This window comes from Sturnira hondurensis, unplaced genomic scaffold, assembly GCF_014824575.4.
Source record: "Sturnira hondurensis isolate 20B ecotype Veracruz unplaced genomic scaffold, ASM1482457v3 Scaffold0008908, whole genome shotgun sequence".
Classification (NCBI taxonomy): domain Eukaryota; kingdom Metazoa; phylum Chordata; class Mammalia; order Chiroptera; family Phyllostomidae; genus Sturnira; species Sturnira hondurensis.
The window spans coordinates 4158424-4180995 of NW_028081539.1; positions in this window are offsets into that span (position 1 = coordinate 4158424).

Genomic DNA, 22572 nt, shown 5'->3' on the forward strand with positions numbered 1-22572 from the left:
AACAAAATCTTTAAAAAAATAAATTCTTAACTTAAAAAAAGCTTTAAAATATAGTGGGAGGACATATTTGTAAATATTCAATGTGTCATGTAATAAGCCTATGAAAAAAACATGCAGAGTAAAGGAGGGCGAACAGTGACCAGAAGAGGGGCTGCTGTGTTACTTAACGGAAGTCAAGAAAGCCTTCACTGATCAGGTGATATTTGCAAACAGAGTAGAATAAAAGGAGCAATTAAGGAGTGATGTGGGGGAAAGAGTTTTTTAGGCAGAGGGGACTGAAAGTAGAAAGGTCATGAAGCAGGGATATGGAAAGTTCAGGGAAAATCAAAGAGACCAGCATGGTGGGAACAGAGTCAGCAAGGTGGAAAAGTGATCAGAGATAATATCAGAGAGAAAGAAGGGGTGTGAGATTGTGGAATATTGTAATCACTGGGATGGCATGATCTGACTTACACTTTTAAAATATTCTGGCATTCTCACAGTCAGTCAACCTAAAGGTAAGCCCCACCCCCGAAGTGCCAACAGGAATCAAGGCTCAACTACAACAGAGGGACACATACAAGCCACACAAGGGACACTCCTGGGACACTGACTCAGGTGACCAGGGAGACTGCACCAGTGGGCCTTATAGGACTCCATTGCATAAGGCCAACCTGCCAAGGCAGAGATGCATAGAAGATATACCTAATGTATAGAAATACACACACAGCGGCAGCCAAAGTGTGGAGACAATCATGTCCCAAATGAAAGAACAAGAGAAAACTCTAGAAAGGGAACTAAATGAAATGAAGTCAAGCAGTCTACTACATATGGAGTTAAAAAAAAACAAAACACTGGTTATAAGGATGCTCAATTACCTTAGAAGAATAGATGAACTCAAAGAGAACTTCAATGAAAAGATAGTAAACATTAAAAATGACACAGAAACCATAAAAAGAACCAGTCAGAAATGAATGCAATAATTGAAATGAAGAATACACTAAAATAAATCAATAGATTAGATAAAGCAGAGGCACAAATCAGTGATTTGGAAGACAAGGTAATTGAAAACTCCCAGTTAGAAAGGCAAAAAGTGTCCAAGAAAAATGAGGAGAGTTTAAGGAAACTCTGGGACAAAATCAACCTTACCAACATTTGCATCATAGAGTACCAGAAGGAGAGGAGAAAGAACAAGAAATTGAAAACCCATTTGAAGACATAATGACTGAAAACTTTCCTAACCTGGCAAAGCAAATAGACAAACAAGTCTAGGAATAGCAGTCCCAAACAAGATGAAGCGAAAGAGACCCACACCAAGAAACATTGTAATTAAAATGCCAAAAGTTAAAGACAAAGAGAAACTCTTAAAAGCAACAAAAGAAAAGCAGTTGCCAAGTGAGCTCTCAAAAGACCATCACCTGAGTTTTCAAAGAAAATTTACAGGCCAGAGGGAGTGGCAAGAATTATTCACAGTAATACAAAGCAAGGACCTACAGCCAGGATTATTCTACCCAGCAAAGCTATCATTTAAAATTGAAGGATAAAGAGCTCCCCAGAAAGAAAAAAGCTAAAGGTCTTTATCACCACCAAACCAATATTAAAAGAAATGTTAAAGGGACTTTTTTTTAAAGAAGGAGAATGGGGGGAAAAGAACATAAATATGAATAATAAAATGTAGTAACTATGTATTTATCAAAGATCAGTGTAAATATAAGTGGATTAAATACTCCAATCAAAAGACATAGAGTGTCTGAATGGGTAAGAAAACAACACCCATACATGTGCTGTCTGGAAGAGACCCACTTCAGATCAAAGGACACACCAGAGACTGAAAGTAGAGGTTTAGAAAAAAATATCTCAGGGAAACACAAATGAAAAAAAGCTGGGGTAGCAATACTTACATCACACCAAATACACTTTAAAACAGAGGCTATAACAAGAGACAGAGAAGGACATTTAATAATGACAAAAGGGTTGGTCCAACAAGAGGATATCACACTTCTAAATATTTATGCTCCTAATATAGGAGCACATAAATATATAAACCAAATAATGATAGACATGAAGGGAAAAATTGGCCATAATACAGTAATTGTAGGGGGCTGTAGCACCCCATTGCCATCAATAGTTAGTTCATTCAGACAGAAAATCTACACTGAAATAAGAGCCTTAAGTGACACTTTAGAGCAGATGGGTTTAATTGATATTTTTAGAGCATTTTACCCCAAATCAGTAGAATAGACATTCTTTTCAAGTGCAAATGGAACATTTTCCAGCTTAGACCACATGTTAGGACATAAAACAAGTCTCAATAAATTTAGGAAGGTTGAAATCATATCAAGCAACTTCTCCAACCACATGGTAAGAAACTAGAAAATAATTATAAGAAAAAAACTAAAAAAAAACACTCAAACGCATAGAGGCTAAATAACATGCTGCTAAATAATGACTGGGTTAACAATGAGATTAAGGAAGAAATCAAAAGATACCTTGAGACAAATGAAAATGAAAACACACAACCCAACATGTGTGGTGCACAGTGAGAGCAGTTCTAAGAGGGAAACTCACAGCAATAAATCCAACCTCAAAAACAATATAAATCTTAAATAATGTCTAATTTCACACATAAAGGAACTAGAAGCAGAATAACAAAGAAAGCCCAAAGTGAGCACAGGAGGAATAATAGCTAACAGATCACAGATAATCAAAATAGAGCCCAAAACACAAAAGGTCAATGAAAAATAGAGCTGTTTTTTAAAAAGACTAAAAATTGATAAACCTTTAACCAGACTCATCAAGAAAAAAGGAGAAAGGACCTAAACGAATAACAATTAGAAATGAAAGAGGAGAATAAAAATTGACAGCACAGAAATGCAAAGTATTATAGGAAAATACCACAAACAATTACATGCCAACAAATTGGACAATCTGGAAGGCATGGACAAATTCCTAGAACCATACAATCTCTCAAAACTGAATCAAGAAGAAACAGAAAATATGAACATATTGATAACAACTAATAAAATCAAGTCGGTAATCAAAAAACCCCAACAAACAAAAGTCTGGACCAGATGTCTTTACAGATAAATTTCACCAAATATTTAAAGGATAGTTAACACCTATACTTCTCAAACTATTCCAAAAAGTTTAAGAGAAGGGAAGGCTCCCAAGCTCATTTTACAAGGCCAGCATTACTCTGATTCCAAAACCAGACAAAGACATTACAAAAGAAAATTATATGCTAACAGTCCTGGTGAACATAAATACAAAACATTAGGAAACTGAAATCAGAAAAACATTAAAAAAATTATATGCCATGATCAAGTGGGATTTATCCCTGGAATTCAAGGATGTTTTAATATCTGCAAATCAAGTAATATGGTATACCACATTAAAAATCATATAAAATAATATAAAAGGATTAACTCATATAATCATATGAAAAGATGAAGAAAAAGCATTTGACAAAATCTAGCAAAGTGGGAATAGAGGGAATGGAGCAACATAATAAAGTCCATATATGACAAATTCACAGTTAACATCATACCAAACAGGAAAAAGCAAAAAGTATTTTCCTTAAGATGAGAAAAAAAGACAAGGATGTCCATTTTCACCATTTTATTCAACATAGTGTTGGAAGTCCTAGCTACAGCAACCAGAGCCCCTGCCCTCCCAAATAAATAAATAAATAAATAAATAAATAAATAAATGGCATCCAAACTGGAAAGGAAGAAGTAAAGCTGCCAGTACTTGCAGATATAGAGAGAATCTCAGAGAGACAAAACCCTAAAGAATCCACAGGAAAATCTACTAGCACTTTTAAATGAATTCAGGACACAAAAATTAATACTTAATTGATATTTAATTTTGTATCAGGACACAAAATTAGTATTTAAAAATTAGTTGCATTTTTATACACCAACAACAAACTAGCAGAAAATAAAATTAAGAAAACAATCTTTTACAATTATATCAAAAGAGCATACGTAGGAATAAATTTAACCAAGAAGGTAAAAGACCTGTGCTTAGAAAATTATAAACATTGAAGAAAGAAATTTAAGATACAAATCAATGGAAGCATATACAGTGCTCTTGTATGAGAAGATTTAACATAGTTAAAATGTCCATACTACCCACAGCAATCTATAGATTCAATACAATCCCTCTCAAAATACCAATTGTGATTTCCATAGAACTAGAACAAATAATTCTAAAATTTATATGGAATCACAAAGACCTTGAATAGCCACAGCATTCCAGAGAAAGAAGAACAAAGATGGAGATGATCATGCTACCTGATAGCAAACTATATTATTATACAAGGATATTGTAACGAAAACAGCATGGTACTGACATAAAAACAGACACACAGATTAGTGGAATAGAAAGTCCAGATAAAAACTTGCACCTACATGGTAAACTAATGTATGACAAAGGGGGGAAGAATACACAAGGAGGTAAAAACGGTCTATTCAATAAATGACATTGGGAAAACCGGACAGATATAGGCAAAAAAAAGAAAGAAAGAAAGAAAGAAAAAAGAAACAAATGAGACCACATTCTAATACCACATACAAAAATAAACTCAAAATAGATTATTAAAGACTTAACTATAAGACTCAAAACTATAAAATTCCTAGAAGAAAATGTAAGCAGTAAATAAACTCTTTGAGATTGTTTTTAGTAGTATATTTTTTAGATCTACCAACTCAGGCAAGGGAAACAAATGGAACTACATCAAACTATGAAAAATATCATCAGCAAACAAAAGGACAACACACTGAATGGGAGAAGATATTCAACAATCATACATCTGATAAAAGGGTTTAATATCTAAAATTTATAAAGAACTTGTACAACTCGACACCAAAAAAAAAAAACCAAACCCAAACAATCCATTTAAAAAATGGGCAAAGACACTTTTTCAAGGATATACAGATGGCCAAAAAACATAAAAAGATTCTTAACATCATTAATAATCAGAGCAATGCAACTGAAAACCACAATGAGATATCACCTCACACCTGTCAAAATGGCCATCATCAATAAATCAACAAACAAATGCTGATGAGGCTGTGGAAAAAAGGGAACCCTCATGCACTGCTGGTAGTAATACAGATTGGTACAGCCACTATAGAAGACATTATGGAGGTTCCTCAAAAATTAAAAATAGAACTACCTTATGACCCAGATATACCACTTCTGGATATTTATCTGAAGAAAGCCAAAACACTAATTTGAAAAGATATATGCATTCCTATAGTTGCAGCATTATTTACAATATCCAAGAGAAGGAAGCAACTTAAGTGTCTCTCTCTCTCTCTCTCTATATATATATACACAATGGAATTTACTTTTAATATATATTTTATTGATTATGCTATTACAGTTGTCCCATTCCCCCCCCTTCATTTCCCTCCACCCTGCACACCCTCTCCCACCCAAATCCCCCCCCTTTAGTTCATGTCCATGTGTCTTAAGTTCTTTAGCTTTTATATTTCCCATATTATTCTTGCCCTACCCCTGTCTATTTTCTGTCTGCCATCTATGCTACTTATTCTCTGTACCTTTCCCCCACTCTCCTCCTCCCACTCCCCTGTTACTACCCCTCCATGTGATCTCCATTTCTGTGATTGTGTTCTAGTTGTTTCCTTAGTTTGTTTTTAAGTGTGGTTGTTAGTAATTGTGAGTTTGCTGTCATTTTACTATACATTTTTTTATCTTCTCTTCCTTAGATAAGTCCCTTTAACGTTTCATAAAATAAAGACTTGGTGATGATAAACTCCTTCAACTTGACCTTATCTGAGAAGCACTTTATCTACCCTTCCATTCTAAATGAAAGCTTTGCTGGATAGAGCAGTCTTCAATGTAGGTCCTTGTCTTTCATGACTTGTAATACTTCCTTCCAGCCCCTTCTTGCCTATAAGGTCTCTTTTGAGAAACCAGATGACAGCCTGATGGGTACTCCTTTGTAGGTAACTGTCTCCTTATCTCTTGTTGCTTCTAGGATTCTCTCCTTCATTTTCATCTTGGCTAATGTAGTTATGATGTGCCTTGGTGTGTTCCTCTTTGGGTCCAACTTCTTTGGGATGCTCTGAGCTTCCTGGACTTCCTGAAAGTCTATTTCCTTTGCCAAATTGGGGAAGTTCTCCTTTATTATTTGTTCAAATTAGTTTTCTACTTGTTGCTGCTCCTCTTCCCCCTCTGGTACCCCTATAATTCAGATGTTGGAATGTTTAAAGTTGTCCTGGAGGTTCCTAAACCTCTCCTCATTTTTTTGAATTCTTGTTTCTTCATTCTGTTCTGGTTGAATGTTTCTTCCTTCCTTCTGGTCCACTCCCTTGATTTGAGTCCCAGTTTCCTTCCCAACACTATTGGTTCCCTGTGCATTTCCCTTCATTTCACTTAGTGTATCCTTCATCTGTCCTTCTAATTTGTGATTAAAATCAGCCAGTTCTGTGAGCATCCTGATCACCAGTGCTTTGAACTGTGCCTCTGATAAGTTGGCTATCTCTTTGTCGCTTAGAAATATTGGCTCTGGAGTTTTGAGCTGTTCTTCTGCTTGAGCCATAATGTTATGGTATGGTTGCACCTGTTAGGTATGAGGGGCAGAGCCTTAGGTGTTCACCAGGATGGGGCAACCCAAATATCTGGGTTGTGACATTGTATGTGGGGGGTGGGGTCCCAGAGGGAACAATGGCACTTTGCTTCACTCTCTGTTGCACCTTAGTCCCTTCTGCTGCTTCTCCCAAGCAAACTGGGCCTTCTGGTGCTGATTCCCATGTGGGTGGGCTTGTGTGCATCCTAGGACCTTTGGATCTCTCCAACAAACTTTCCTGTGAGGCTGGAAGTATCCCTGCACCTCAACCCCCACAGGTATTTTCAATCAGTGTTTTGAGGCTTTATTTCTTAGCACTAGGGCCCTGGGTTATGCAATCTGACTCACTCCCCAGTTATCCGAGTGCAAGTGTGGGACTGATGCCTGGTCAGCCAGCCGTCTTGCGTCACTTCATAATCGCTGCCTCGCTGGGTCTGCCTGTTGCCACCCCACACCCGGGGTCTGCCAGCCACCTCCTGGGTGCCCAGGGTCTGCCCAGTGCCACCTTGCACACCCGGGGTGCCTGGCACACCCGTTGTCACCTCTTCCTGTGCCGCAACCCTTCTCCGCTCATCTGCCTGACTCAGCCTTGCCTACTGGTCTGGATGAATGTGTCTACTTTAACTCCTTGGTTGTCGGACTTCCATACAGTTCAATTTTCTCTCAGTTTTGGTTATTTTGTTTCTAAATTGTTGTTGTCCTTATTTTGGTTGTTCGAGGAGGCACAGAGTGTCTACCTATACCTCCATCTTGGCTGGAAGTATCTATACAATGGAATATTATTGGCCACAAAAAAAGAGTGAAATCTTACCAGTTGCAACAACATAGATGAACCTAGAGGGTACTATGGTAAGTTTAATAAGCCAGGCAGAAAAAGGCAAATACCACATGATTTCACTTATATGTACAATCTAAAACACAAAATAAAACAAAGCAGCAGAAGAAATAGATACAGAGAACAAACTGATGGTTGACAGATGGGAGGGGGATTGGGGGTTGGTGAAAAAAGTGAAGGAATTAAGAAGTAGGAATTTGCAACTACAGAATAGTCATGGGGGGATGTAAAGTATAGCATAGGTAATACAGTCACTAATATTGTAATAACCATGTATAAAGTCAGCTACTAGATTTATCAGGGGGTTCACTTTGTAAGTTATGTAAATGTCTAATCACTATTCTGTACATGTGAAATGAATAAAATATCAAATGTCAACTGTAATTATAAAGTAAAAAATAATAAAAAATAAAATAAGGTATCACTCTGGCTGCCCTGTGGGGAAATGACAGTGGGAAGGGAATGGTGGAAATACAGGGAATAGATGGGAGGCTGTTGCAATAGTGCAGATGACAGGTGTCAGTGACAGAATAATGGAGTAAGAAGTGCCCAGATTCTGAATATATTTTAAAAGAGGAGCTGGTAAGACTTGACTGCGTGACAAGGGCCAAAGTGTGACTGCAGCGGATTCAAGGGGGATTGAAAGAGAGAGATTGGATACAGCCAGTGTAGGTGTCTTTTGTGGGTTTTGCTGAAAAGGTGACAGAATGATGCAGTAACCGCTAGAGATATACATGAGTTGAGGGTGTTATCTCCTCCTCTTCCTCTTTTTTCCCTGTTCTCTCTCCTCCTCCTTCTTCTTAATTGAAGTCCCCGAGTGAATGATTGATGTACAGGGGGTAATTGATGACACAGTGTAGGGAATGGGCAATTATAGCACATCTGCTCTTGAGTAGGTAGGGGTAGTGGTGGAATCCAATAAATATTGAACAAGTTGGCCTTGGAGTGAAGCTAGGATCGCTCATCCATTTTTTAATGGAAGTAAAGGCAGAGGGTAAGGGTGCAGGTGCAGGTAGACTAGGAGATTTGGTGGTAGTGGCATGTAGAAGATCTTTTCCAACTACTTCTATTGGTGAAATAAGAAGCAAGAACATCAACTGAGGCTAAGGATGGCAATCAAAATGTTACAGGTTTGGGGGAAAGGAGATGGTTAGAAACTTTAATCTAGAAAAATATGAGTGAAAAAGAAAGAAGGAAGTGTTTTGCTGCTGCAGACAAGTTCTAAAGTCCCATTTGGGGCTACTATTCACAAATTTAAAGTAAGGTTACTCAGCATGACTGCCTGTTTTTTTTTCCCCTCAGCCGTGCTCAGCTGCATTGGCCCATGTGTGGAGTGGACAGAACTGGGGGTTGCCTGAGAGTATGGCAAAATGAGAGAGTTGAGCATGCAGGCAGGATTGTAGTAAAGGACTCTGGGGGCAGGTGGCTTGTGGAAAGGATTGTTGGATAAGGGCAGTTGGAGGAAGGAGCAGGCAGGGTATTGGATAGATCATCTACATATTGACACTGCTAAGTGTTATGACTGAAAGAGTATTGAAGAAAGTGACCACAAGTTAGATGCTAAAATCTTCATGGGATGAAGGGAAGTGACCCAGACAAGTCTAATTAAGATGGTGGATAATAGGGTGTTCATGCTTGAACTTCAGAGGAACTGTAGGGAGTTAGGGAGGAGAGACAGAAAAGACAACATGGTGACGGGGAGCAAGCAGAGGGCTGACCCTCCTTTCCTCCCTGCTCTCTGGTATGAGGGCTAGAGCAGCTGCCATTTGCAGAAAGCACTTGAGAAGCTATAGCTTCAGGAGAAGCATTGTCTCTCTGAAGACCAGGAAGTAAAGGGAATTTTCAGAAAAGAAGTTAAAGTTGTAGAGGTTTTGCTAGTAACCGAGGTTGTATCTCATCTTAGATTCGAGAGATTTTAGGGGAGGCTTAGGGGTAGGGGATAGAGTGTGGTTTGGCCAACTTAAGAATATACAGAGACATTGGGCTGCAATTCTGGTCTTATTCTTCTCAGGCACCAAAGGATACAGGTTCATGCCTAAAGGTAGTAGAATTTTAGGGAGACCGTTTCTGCCATGAGCACTAGGCTCTGTGGGATCTGTCTTCAGCCCCACCTCTGGTGGTGTGGAAGCTTGTGGGAGTATGTAGAGTCTCCTGAGAGAATGGGAGCGTGAGACAAATCTGAGGGGGTCCCGTTTACTCTGGCCAAGGGTGCTACCTAGGCCAGGCCTGAAGCAAGGTTCCTGGGAGGAGATCGAGGGGTTAGGCCTCTTAGCATTATCTCCTCCTGTATGTATGAGAATATCATATATAGCATGGCTTGTTGTTTGTTTGTTGTTTTCTGTTTCTCATACTGTCTGTTCCTCAAGGTTTCTTTTTCCTGCTTGTTTTGAGCTCTGTTCTGAAGACCTCAGGGAAGAATACAAATGAAAACCCACAAACCACATCTCTATAAACATAAAAACTATAAATAGTGCTAACAAATTATTAACACAATGTGTTCTACCTTGACAGCTGTACCTTGATAACAACTGGGAAATTCAGGCTCAAATTTATTGTGGTAATCATACTATAATATACAGGGTGGGGGAAAAAGTAGGTGTATAGTTGTTTTCATGGAAAATAATACAACTATTAATAACTAATAATATGAGAATAAACTGTTTTGCATACTCACAACTGTAGACATAATATTCCCCTACCTTGTATAATGTATAAAATCAACACGTTATACACCTTAAACTTACACAGTGCTATAGGTCAGTTATATCTCAATTAAGAAAATCAAATTTAGAGTTATTTGGGGGAAGGAACTGAGACTCACCTTTCCGTATAGACCTTTACTGAAGCTTAAATGTTTTCAGAACTATGAGGTTGGTCTAGGAAAAGTGCAGCCATTGTTAATATAATGAGAGTGGTTTCCACAACATCGATATGATCTGGCAGCCAAGGAGAAGGGGCTGGAATGTGCATGCCTGAACAATGGCTACTTCACTGTACTAGTCAATGGGAGTGGTAGATGCTGTTGAGTGAGTATGTGTACTGTGTGGTACATTCAAAATGAATGAGTGAGTAGAGCAAGGAATCTGCATCAAATTTTGTGGGAAGCTTGAACATTCTTCCTTGGAAACTATTTGGATGATTCAGAGGCTGCAGCTATGGGCAGCTGGTGATCAGCAGCTTCATCTTGACAACATACGCGCTTATGCATCACATCTCGTGCAGAGTTCTTTGGCAAAATATCAAATCACCAGGTGACTCAGTTCCCCTACAGCCAGATTTGGTGCCCTATAACTTCCAACTTTTCCCAAAACTAAAATCACTTTTGAAAGGGAAGAGATTTCAGACCATTGATGAGATTCAGGAAAATATGACAGGGCAGCTGATGGTGACTGGGAGAACTATGTGAGGTCCCAATGTGCCTACTTTGAAGGGGACTGAGACGTCCTTGTCCCATGTACAATGTTTCTTGTCTTTTCAATAAATGTCTCTATTTTTCATATTACATGGCTTACTTTCTGGACAGACCTCATGTATCCCTACACTCAGCCATGCCAGGTTGCCATATTTAGAGTCTCTCTACAGACTATACCTCCAGTCTTCTACCTGAGTGCTTTAAGGCCGTCCCCAGGCTATGAATTGGGTGGCAGGTCCGGACATCCATCTACTTCTCTTACTTCGATCTGATTCTTTTTCTTTCAGCCCCACATGAACTCTTCCCCATGCACCTAAACTTCTCATCCATTCTGCTTTGATTTGACATGTTTCTGGGTCTTGCACCTCTTTTTTACTTTTCACAAGTCTTATTCATCTGCTTTCCAGCTTCCACAATCTTTTTTGCTGTCATCTCTTGTCTGATTCTCTTTGTACTGCCAGGTTCATGCTTAAAATTTTTAAAAAACTGTCACGTCCGTGGACTTGTGGAAAATAGATGAAATAAATGTGTTCCTTTAACGTTAACTGGAATTATTAACCTTTCGTTTTCATGGGGTCTAATCTTCTAAGCAAGATACTGCACAGGTATGTATGATGAAGATATACTGTTTAAAAAGAGAAGTACTTGGGGGTATCTATTCAACACAGTACAAGTTTTCAAATGTTTTCCACTGAACTGGTTTGCTGACTGAATCATTTGGTTTGTTTGAGCACAATAGTGGAGTAAGAAGGCTAGCAGTCTAATGTGGTTTGACTCTCCAAACTTTCTAAGGAGGATAGTAGTATTTACTTTGTGTATCTGTCCATAATACATCACCACTTTCTGGCAATCAATTTTTTCCCGCTGGGAGCTACTATCCCTCTCCCACTCTCTGTCCAAGTGTTTAAATAGAACCGAAACTTGGAGATACTCATGATTCAACTTGTTTAAAGTGTAGAGTTCACCCTCTGGCCACAGTGGTTGGTTCTGGGATGAGTATCTGATCCAAACTAGTCCAACGTAGCACAGTCTAGAACTTTCACAGGAACTCTTCAGGAAGAAATAATCTTTCTCTCTGTGACACTAAGCTAGGAGGGTGTAAGGCCAAGGGTGCTGCTGGCTGTTCTGCCCCCCATGTAAGCAAATACCTGTGCACGAATAAAGAAAAGGACACAGAAATTGAGACTGAAGTCTGATTGAACTCTTCTTGCTAGAGACTCCAGCTGCATCCCTCCCTGTAGATCTGTTCTTAGACATTCTGTTTACACGAACAAATGAATTTTTATTTGTTGAAACTAGTTTATGTTGGGTTTCTGCTTTGTGCAACCTCAGGGCTCATAACCAAAGTACGAGGCCTTGGATGTGTGTGTTTGTGTGAGAGAGAGGAGAGACAGAGAGAATGAATTCCAAAGAAATTATTGTTCATTCTCACTTTGGTAAGTGTAAATACAATGCCATTGTGCTTGTGAATTGTTCATATGCATATGGACTTTTATATGGGAATAAAATAAGAAAGCATGGTGCTAGAGGTATGACTATTTGATAAAGTTCTTTTCATAGCCCTGAGGATGATTTCATCTACTGCTAACAGCTCACAGGGGAATTTCAGAGGGTAAAAAAAAAGTGAACATTACATGATTCTACCAGATGTGGGATAAGGGAATAATTTTAGGATTTAAATAACTAAAAAGTGCCTCTGGTGTCTCTCTAATGTTTCAGTATATGCAAATTAGATTTTATATAGTGCATCTCATAATATGGCCAACAATGGAGTGAAATTGAACTTTAATTGAAAGCAGAAGGAGAGGAAAGCTGAGGTTGGGAAGCACAGTTTCCAGTTCCAACAAAAGCCGTTTACACTGTATATTAAAAATAGGCCATAATTTTAAACAAAATCAGAAATAGATCAGTGGAAAGGAATTCATTTCAAGAATGGAAGCAGATTGAGAGACATAGGATAAAATCCATTATGATATTTGGTAATCATTCAAATGTAAGAGAAATTATTATGCACAATTTTTCAAAGTTGTCCATGACAAAACAATTAATAGGAAAGGAAGGAAATAATGCTAGATTGAGAAGCACAACTGATAGGAATACTGTCAGAACTGCATTTTGACATGAATCTGTGTTCCTAAGTTACTTTAAACTATGTTTTCTGTAGTTTTTGCATTAGATACCAGGTTGAATTCGTAATCAAAGCAACAAACACTGCCACTTAATTCTAGGATGACAGGACAGTTCTGCTCCCCCCATACCTCACCTCACATTACCAAAGGCCTGTTTACAACAGTTACGTTCATTCACCCAGTATATTGTACTAAGCTATCAAGAAAAAATTACATGACATAACAGAAGGAAAGAGAACTCCACAATTTGAAGAGATAGAATAAACATCAGAACTAGACTCAAATATGGCAGGAGATATTGGAATAATCATATTGGGGATTTTAAAAAAGCTATGGTTAATATGCTAAAGAACTCTAATGGATAAAGAAGAGAGAGTACAATAGCAAGAAGGCAATACAGGCAGAGAGATGGGAATTTTCAGATATAATAAAAAAGAATTGATAGAGATTGAAAAGCCTACTATAATAGGAATGAAGACAATGGGCTTATTAGTAGATTTGACTTAACCGAGGATAGAATCTCAGTGCTTGAAGATACATCAGAAAAATGCTCAAAAACCAAAGAGCAAAGAGAACAAAAAGTGAAAAAGAAAACTAGAACACAATATCCAAGAATTGTTGAAAAGCTATAAAAGGCACAACATACAGATAATAGAAATACCAGAAGAAAGGAACATTAAGAAGACATAAGGAATAAGAAGAAATGTTTGAAAAAAAATTACTGAAAACTTCACCAAATTAATGTCAGATACCAAACCACAGATCCAGAAGGCTCAGAGCACACCAAGGAGAATTTAAAAAACAACCCCCCACCCCCACCCCACCACCACCACCAACAACAAAAACCACATGTGATTTTACTTTCAAACTACAGGAAATCAAAGACTAAGGGAAAAGCCTGACAAAGGCTGGGGGAAAATCACTTTACCTATATAGCAGCAAATGTAAGAATTACGTCTGACTTCTCAGAAGCCATGCAAGCAAGAAAAGACTGGAGTGGAATATTTAAATAATGGAAAAGAAAAAAAAACATCAAACGAAAATTCTGTACCCTGTAAAATTACCCTTCAAATGTGAAGGGGTAATAAAGATTTTCTCAGACAAATATTAAGGAGATTTATTGCCTTACAAGAAATGTTGAAAATTCTTTAGAGAGAGAGAGAAAAAATGGTATCAATTAGAAACTTAGATGTATATAAAGTAAGGGAGAGTAGCAAAGAAGGAGTAGGTGAAAATGAACAGAAAACTTATTTTTCTTATTCTTTTTAAATTACTTAATTTTATTTTTAAAGTATGTTTTACTCATTATGCAATTACAGTTGTCCCATTATTTTCTCCCCTTTATCTCCCTCTGTTCCACACCCCACCCTCTAATATTCCCCTCCCCCCTTAGTTCATGTATGACCCCCCTGGGTCGTACATATAAGTACTTTGGCTTCTCCATTTCCTGTACTATTCTTGACCTCCCCCTGTCTATTTTCTGCCTACCAGTTATATTTCTTATTCCCTGTACTCCCCCCCCCCGCCATTCTTCCCTGCCCCTCCCCACTGATAACCCTCCCCACTGATAACCCTCCCCGTGATCTCCATTTCTATGATTCTGTTTCTGTTCTAGTTTTTTGCTTAGTTTTAGTTTTTGTTTTTTTAGGCTCACTTGATAGTTGTGACTTTGTTGTTATCTTACTGTTCATAGTTTTTGATCTTCTTCTATTTCTTAGATAAGTCCCCTAACATTTCATATAATAAGGGCTTGGTGATGATGAACTAACTTTACCTTGTCTGGGAAGCACTTTATCTGTCCTTCCATTCTAAATGATAGTTTTTCTGGATAGAGTAATCTTGGGTGTAGGTCCTTGTCTTTCAGGACTTTGAATACTTCTTTCCAGCCCCTTCTTGCCTGCAAGATTTCTTTGGAGAAATTAGCTGATAGTATTATGGGAACTCCTTTGTAGGTAACTGTCTCCTTTTCTCTTGCTGCTTTTAAGGCTCTCTCCTTATCTTTCATCTTGGGTAACCTAATGATAAAGTTCCTTGGTGTGTTCCTCCTTGGGTCCAACTTTTTTAGGACTCTCTGAGCTTCCTAGACTTCCTAGAAGTCTATTTCCTTTCCTAGATTGGGTAAGTGTTCCTTCATTATTTTTTCAAATAAGTTTTCAGTTGCTTGCTCTTCCTCTTCTCTTTCTGGCACTCCTATGATTCAGATCTTGGAATGGTTAAAGTTGTCCCAGAGGTTCCTCAGCCTCTCCTCATTTCTTTGAATTCTTATTTCTTCATTCTGTTCTGGTTAGATGTTTATTTCTTCCTTTTGTTCCAAATTATTTATTTGAGTCTGGATTTCCTTCACTTTACTGCTGGCTCCCTGTATATATTTTTAAATTTCATTTTGCAGAGTCTTCATTTCTTCCTTCATTTTGCAACCAAACTCAATCATTTCTGTGAGCGTCCTGATCACCAGTGTTTTGAACTCTGCAGCCAATAGGTTGTCTATTTCCTTGTTGCATAGTTTGTTTTCTGGAGTTTCAACCTATTCTTTCATTTGGGCCATATTTCTTTGTCTTGGCAGACTTGTTACATTGTTAGGTGTTCACCAGAGTGGGACAACTCTCTTTGCTGTGTTGTGGTGCTGTATGTGGGGGAGGGGTCAGAGAGATTACAATGCTACTTGCTTGGCTCTCACCCTACTTTCCATCACTTATCTCACTTCCCAGAAGTAGATTATGCCCTTTCGGGTACTGATTCCCAGGTAGGTGGGATTGTGTACATTCTAGGTTCCTGTGGGCCCTTCCCATGGACTCTCCTGTCCAGTTCTCCAGCAGCTGCAACCCCCACAGGATTTTATTGTCAGGGGTTTGAAGGCTTTATTTCCCTGCACTGGACTCCTGGGTTACCTGTTTGTCTCACTCCCAAGTTGTTCTTTCTGGCTTACCTGCATGTGAATGTGGGACATCCTGTCTGCCAGCCACCACCTCACCCACCCAGTCCCCACCTTGCCACACATCCTTCTGCCCCAGCTGCCCATCTCCACTCTTCCTACCCATCTGGATGAGTGTTTTTAGTAGAGTCTTCATTTCCTTCTTCATTTTGCAGCCAATGTTTTGAATGTTTTCTCTGTAACTTCTTGATTGTCAGACCTCCATGCAGTTTGATTTTCTGGTGATTCTGGTTGTTTTATGATAAATGCCATAGGTACAATTCATGACACAAATGATAAGCTAGATTAATTAAAATTAAAAATTTCTGCTTTACAAGAGACACTGTGAAGAGAATAGAAAGACAAGCCTCAGACTGGAAGAAAATATTTGTAATAGACACAAGAGAGAAAAGACTATTACCCCAAATATGCAAAGCAATCTTAAAAGTCAACAATAAAGCACATGACCTGGTTAAAAAATGAGACTCACTGAAGGAGATATACAGATGGCAATTAGCGTACGCTCCACACCATCTATCATTAGGGAACCACAAATTAAACTAACAAGGAGATGGCGCAGGCATCTATTAAAATGGTCACAATGCAGAACACTGGCAGCACCAAGTGCTGGTGAGGATATGAAGTAACAGGAGCTCTTATTCATTGCTGGTGGAAATGCAAAATGATACAGTCACCTTGGAAGGCAGTTTGGCAGTTTCTTGCAAAGCTAAACATAGGCTTATTGTATGATTTAGTAATCATGCTCCTTGGTATCTTGCCNAGATATACGGATGGCAATTAGCGTACGCTCCACACCATCTATCATCAGGGAACCACAAATTAAACTAACAAGGAGATGCCGCAGGCATCTATTAAAATGGTCACAATGCAGAACACTGGCAGCACCAAGTGCTGGTGAGGATATGAAGTAACAGGAGCTCTTATTCATTGCTGGTGGAAATGCAAAATGATACAGTCACCTTGGAAGGCAGTTTGGCAGTTTCTTGCAAAGCTAAACATAGGCTTATTGTATGATTTAGTAATCATGCTCCTTGGTATCTTGCCAAAGGAGCTGAGAATTTATGTTCACACAAAAACCTGCATACAGGTGTTTATTGAAGCTTTATTCATAATTGCCAAAACTTGGAAGTAAGATTCCCGTAAGCAAGTAAATAGATATCTAAACTGTGGTACAACCAGATAATGGAATGTTATTCAGTGCTACAAAGTAATGAGCTATCAAGCCATGAAAAGATATGGAGAAAACTTGAGTACATATTACTGAGTGAAAGACGCCAGGCTAAAAAGACTACACTGCTTGATCCCAACTATGTGCCATTTTGGAGAAGGCAGAGCTATGGAGACTGTAAAAAATGTCAGTGGTTGCCAGGGTTTAGGAGGAAGTAAAGAATAGATAGAGCACAGAGGATTTTTAGGGCAGTTAAACTATTCTGTATGATATTATAAAGGTGGATACATGTCATTATACTTTGAAAATACACTGTATGATTTTATAGTTATGGATATCCATATGGATATCTCATATGGATATACCCATATGGATATTTGTCCAAACCCGTAAAATGTACAACACCAAGTGAACCCCAATGTAAACAGTGGGCTCTGAGTGACAGTGATGTATCGGTGCAGGACCATCAGCTCTAACAAACGTACCGCTCTTGTGGGACATGGCGACCATGGCGGGGCTAGGAGTGTGTGGAGACTGGGGGTATATGAGCAATCTCCGTATCTTCTGCTCAATTTCGTTGTGTACCTCAAACTCTTCTAAAGAATAAAGTCTATTTTTAAAAAACAGGGCATTTTTGTACCTGGTATTTAAAACCTTAAAAATATATATACCTTTTTATTCTAAAAATCTATGCTTTCTAATTTATCAGAAGAAAACAGAGACTTCTGTTAAAGGATGTTAACTATAGACTTATCTGTATAACAAAGTAAATAGTCCACATATCTAAAATTAACTGGAAATTGGTTAAATAAATTATGACATCCACAATGCTCCATTTAAAATTATGGTGTGAGAATATTCATGACTTGTTAACTTCATTCAGCCAACAAATATTTATTGCCACAGGATATATGCATTTACTTAACAGGTATATTGCAAGAATGAGATTGGCTATAATGTTACACAGCGGAGATGTTACTGGTGGAGATGATCAGTGTTAAAAATTTTCATAACTTTTCTTAGAAGTGTCATTCTTCCTTATTTATTTATTCAACTATTCACTTAGTTCCTGAGTTCCTGGGATTTTAAAACATGTTTACAAACTTAAAAAATTTTTTCAATTACAATTTACATTTAATATTATTTTGTATTAGTTTCAGGTACACAGCATAGTTGGTTAGACAATGATATACTTTACAAAGTGGTCCCCCAATATTTTCAGTGCCCACCCGGCACCACACGTAGTTATCCCAATACTAATGGCTGAGTCCCTATGCTGTACTTTACATCCCCATGACTGTTTTGTAACTACCAACTTGTACTTGTTAATTCCTTTATTTTTTTCACCTCGTCCCCCAACTCCACTCCTTCCCTCTGACAACTATCGGTCTGTTCTCAGTACCTCTGAGTCTCTTTCTGTTTTGTTTATGCTGTCAGAAACTCTTTGACACTCCCTCCAGGAAGGTGAATTCCAGTTTACCTTCCCCATGAGTGTAGACTGGTTCTAATAATTCATTTCTAATAAATAAAGTGAGGTAGGAGGGACGCTGTGTACTTCCAAGGCTAAGTTGTACAAAGGGATACGGTACAAAAGCCTTGGGAAACACAAGTTGACAGGTAGGAAATCCAGCTCACCGGAACCCGCTGTGCTGCAGACACCATGAAGACAAAGCACAGAGAACCAGAGACGTCGAGGACAACCAGGTGTCCACCCTGGCTCTTTGTCTTGCAGCCGAGACACGGGGCAGCTGAGCTAGGGAGTCTTCACATAATGCCAGCCCCAGCCTTGGAGCCACCTGCCCTGGCTGACACTGAGCAGAACAAAGACAAACTGTCCCCATCAAGCCCTGCTCAAATTGCAGATTTTGAGGAAAATACATATTGCTGTTTTAAAAGCCACGGAGTTTGGAGGTGATTTGCTATTCAGACTCAGATAGCTGGAGCAAAGCTTGACCTGCTAGGCAGCTACAGTCGCATGTGCAAATCTACAAAGGTACAATCTCTCTCTCTCTCTCTCTCAAAAAAAAGGCTCCTAGAAGTACATAAAATAAAAAGATGTTGGTAGGATTATTTTTGGGTGGTGGAATTCTGCAGAACTTTTGGCTAGTTCTTTGTGCTTTTCTGTGATATACACATTATTTGATATTGATAATACATTTATTCTATCATTAGAGAATAAATGAATAAATGGATAGTTGAATAAACAAATAGAAAAGGATGAATCACTTTTGCCAGGGCCATGGTAATCTCCTAATGATAATTACCCATGTATAGGGTGACACATTACATGCCATCTCATTCTTGAAATATGCTCGTTAAAATGCACCCATTCTCTGACAGTCAGTGTGCTGAGCTCAGTGGTTCACAGAGGCTGCGTTCTTAACATGGGCAGTGCGGCCTGGGAGGGGAGACACACAGCTTTGTGGGGCTGTCTAGTAAACATACCCACTGGACCTGCTGTCGACCCTATTTTAATCAATATTTGTGTGTTTTGAAAAAAATAGCTGAACGGTCTCTGGGTTCTGGGTGCTGTTTATGATCATGTTCTTTATTTTTCATATAATGACCCATGGAAAAGAGAAGTGCACAAAGCTCAGATGGATGTCTGCAGAGCTTTCCCCAGCGTACAAATGCCAGGAGAAGACTGCTGGGAAGATGATCATTGGTCTGCTTTATATGCATTTCAGATGCTCCTTGCACAGAGGGGAAAATATGAAAATAGCTGGGGCTTCTTGGCTGTTTGGGCAGTGATTGTGCAGAGTGTTTGGTTGGTGATGACATTTGCTTTCTATTTCCACATCAAATAAGGCAGTCAAACATGTTGGGGAAGCTGCTCTTGGTAAAGAATAATTAACATTTTCATCCCCAGGGAAAGCTGTCATGGGCAGACTAGGCCTGGATTTGGTCTAGAAACATCAGGCTATTCTTGTAGTGACCTGCGAAAGTGTGTTGCATCTTATTACTGTGTCAGGATGAGGGCCAAAAGTAGACAAACAAGAGTATAAAATTTATCTTTGCTTTCAGAACCCTGGAATATGTCCATTTTAATAATGTTTGAGGCGAGGGAGAGCTGTTTCCCAGCCCAGCTATAAATAGCTTGTTCTTTAGTTCAAATTCAAGCCGCAAAAGACCTTTGGGCATCCTCTGGCCAGCTGTGCCCACCCTTTCCAACACAGCAGTGCATTTCCCCCTTTCATTTCCTTCTGTTGTGAAATTGTTGGCTGTAGTGTGACATCAAGTGCTTTGGGGAATGACAGCACTCACTTTCACTCATTTACTGATTACTCTGTGCCAAACTCTGTTTCGCACATACTAAATCCTTATCTAATTTCCCCACAAGCCCTGCAAGGTAGAAAACACCTGTATCACCATATTAGAGAAGAGAAAACTAAAGCAATGAAGGAACACTGCCTAAGATCACCCAGCATGTGGAAGAGATAGCATTATAAAGATAGACATAATAAGTATGCTGTCATAGTTTCAGTACTTATTTTGTAGCAGGCTCTGTGCTGAATACCTTATGTGTATTTAAAAAAATTATCCAAAACTTGGAAATAAGGCAAAATGCTGACTGCATGTCTTTTCACTCTTGGAGCATTGTCTAGCGGGACGGGACCCCCAGGCGTTACCTAATTCACAAGCAATGCATCTTTGTGTGACTATTTACTGTTGGTTCAGGCCCAGGTGGAATCAGATGCCAACTCCTCGTAGCACACTGATACATTTCAAGTAATTTGGGGGTGGTGGGGATGCAAATCATTTCTATAGAAAAGATAGCCCCAAGTGTTAAGTTTTATCACCTGAGAGGATAGTCAACGGTTTTATAAATAATTTGGCAATCCTATTCCATCACTTCTTTCATTTATTATGTGAATTAGTCTTTCCCATACTCCTTTAAATTAGCTTTGTCATCCTGCTCATTTCCTCATTAATGAGTTGAGTAACTCTTTATCTTGTGCTCACTACAGGTTTGGGGGACAGTTCTCACAGAATCCAGTGAAGTAGGCAATGTTTCTTCTCTGTTATACAAAGAACCTGAGGACTGAAGAGGTCAAATATCCAGCCCAGGGTTTCCCACTAATAAGGAAGGGAGCTGAGATGTAGGCTTGGGCTGCCTGATTCCACAGACCGTGTTTTAATTGATGTGCTGAGTCACTGAGGGCAGGACCTTGTTCTATTAATTTATGTAAAAGCCAAAATAAATTTTTGTACCAAAATGAATTTCAGAAATAATCTCAAACCTTATTGGAATAGGTGGTGTATAAAATTAAAAAAAAATAATTTAAGAAAATTTTCAAACTCCAGATGTGATTTAAAGATATGGCTTTGAAGCTCCCATTTCTGCTAAAGGCTTCTGAAGTTCTCAAGGCCAGAGTTTTGTTTAAAATTGTCTGGGTTGGGAAAGTTAGTCATATTCAAGGTAATAGTCTAATTAAGATAGTGTTCTTACAAGCCCTGGCTGGTGTAGCTCAGTGGATTGAGTGCGGGCCTGCGAACCACATGATCACGATTCGATTCCCTGTCAGGGCACATGCCTGGGTTGCAGGCCAGTTCCCAGCAGGGGCTCATGAGAAGCAACCATACATTGATATTTCTCTCCTTCTCTCCTTCCCTGCCCCTCTAAAGATAAATAAATACAATTTTTAAAAAAAATAGTGTTCTTACTTAGTTCTTAATTAAGGATAAAAACTCTGTGGTCACTAAGTCCTTGCTTGGAGTCCTTACTCCTGATTCCATACTAGTAACAATCTTTCTATTAAAAAAATTAAGATATTTTCTCTTTTTATTTTCCATATTTGGTTTTGCTTGGCCTGGCAGTTCTCTCCCAAGTGCTTTTGAACCTACAACTAATTGCCTCTTGAATTACTGTTCTTAGATTCTGTAAGCTAAAATAATCTGCAGTGCTGTCAAAAATGCAAATTCTTGGGTTTTGTCTCAATTGTTTTGAATTACAATGACAGAAGCCAGGAATCTGAATTTTTAAAAAATCCTACATGATTCTTACACACATTCAATAACTTGTTTGGTTAAAATTCCGAAGATCTAGGTTTTAGTCCCTTACTTTTGGAAGAATTACTGCTCAATTCTAGGTTCTAAATTTCGTATTTATTTAAAGCAGGAATGATGGCATTTGCCATACAGACAGTGGACGGTTGTGTCCCGAATTCAAAGATGCTGGTCAAACTTCCGTGAAAGTTGGTAGAGTTGAGGTCCTGGTATCTCCCAGCGGAGAGTGATTGGGGGTCAGGCTTTGGTCTCTCTGGACCCTGAGAGCTTGTCTGGAGGTTCTAGCAGGGGAGCGCAGCTACTCGTATACCCTTGACCGAAGACCGGTCCTCTCCTCTAGTTGGGAAGGTCGTCCTCTTCTACCGAGCGTGCAGCTTCAGGAGGGACGCACATGGATCGGTGAGGGAGGAAGGGGACACCCGCCTAGCCAGCCAGATCAGCCGAATCAACCCTGGCGATCAACAGATGTCACAGTCAGATCGCCCTCACACCTGGGCTTTGGTCACTCTGGA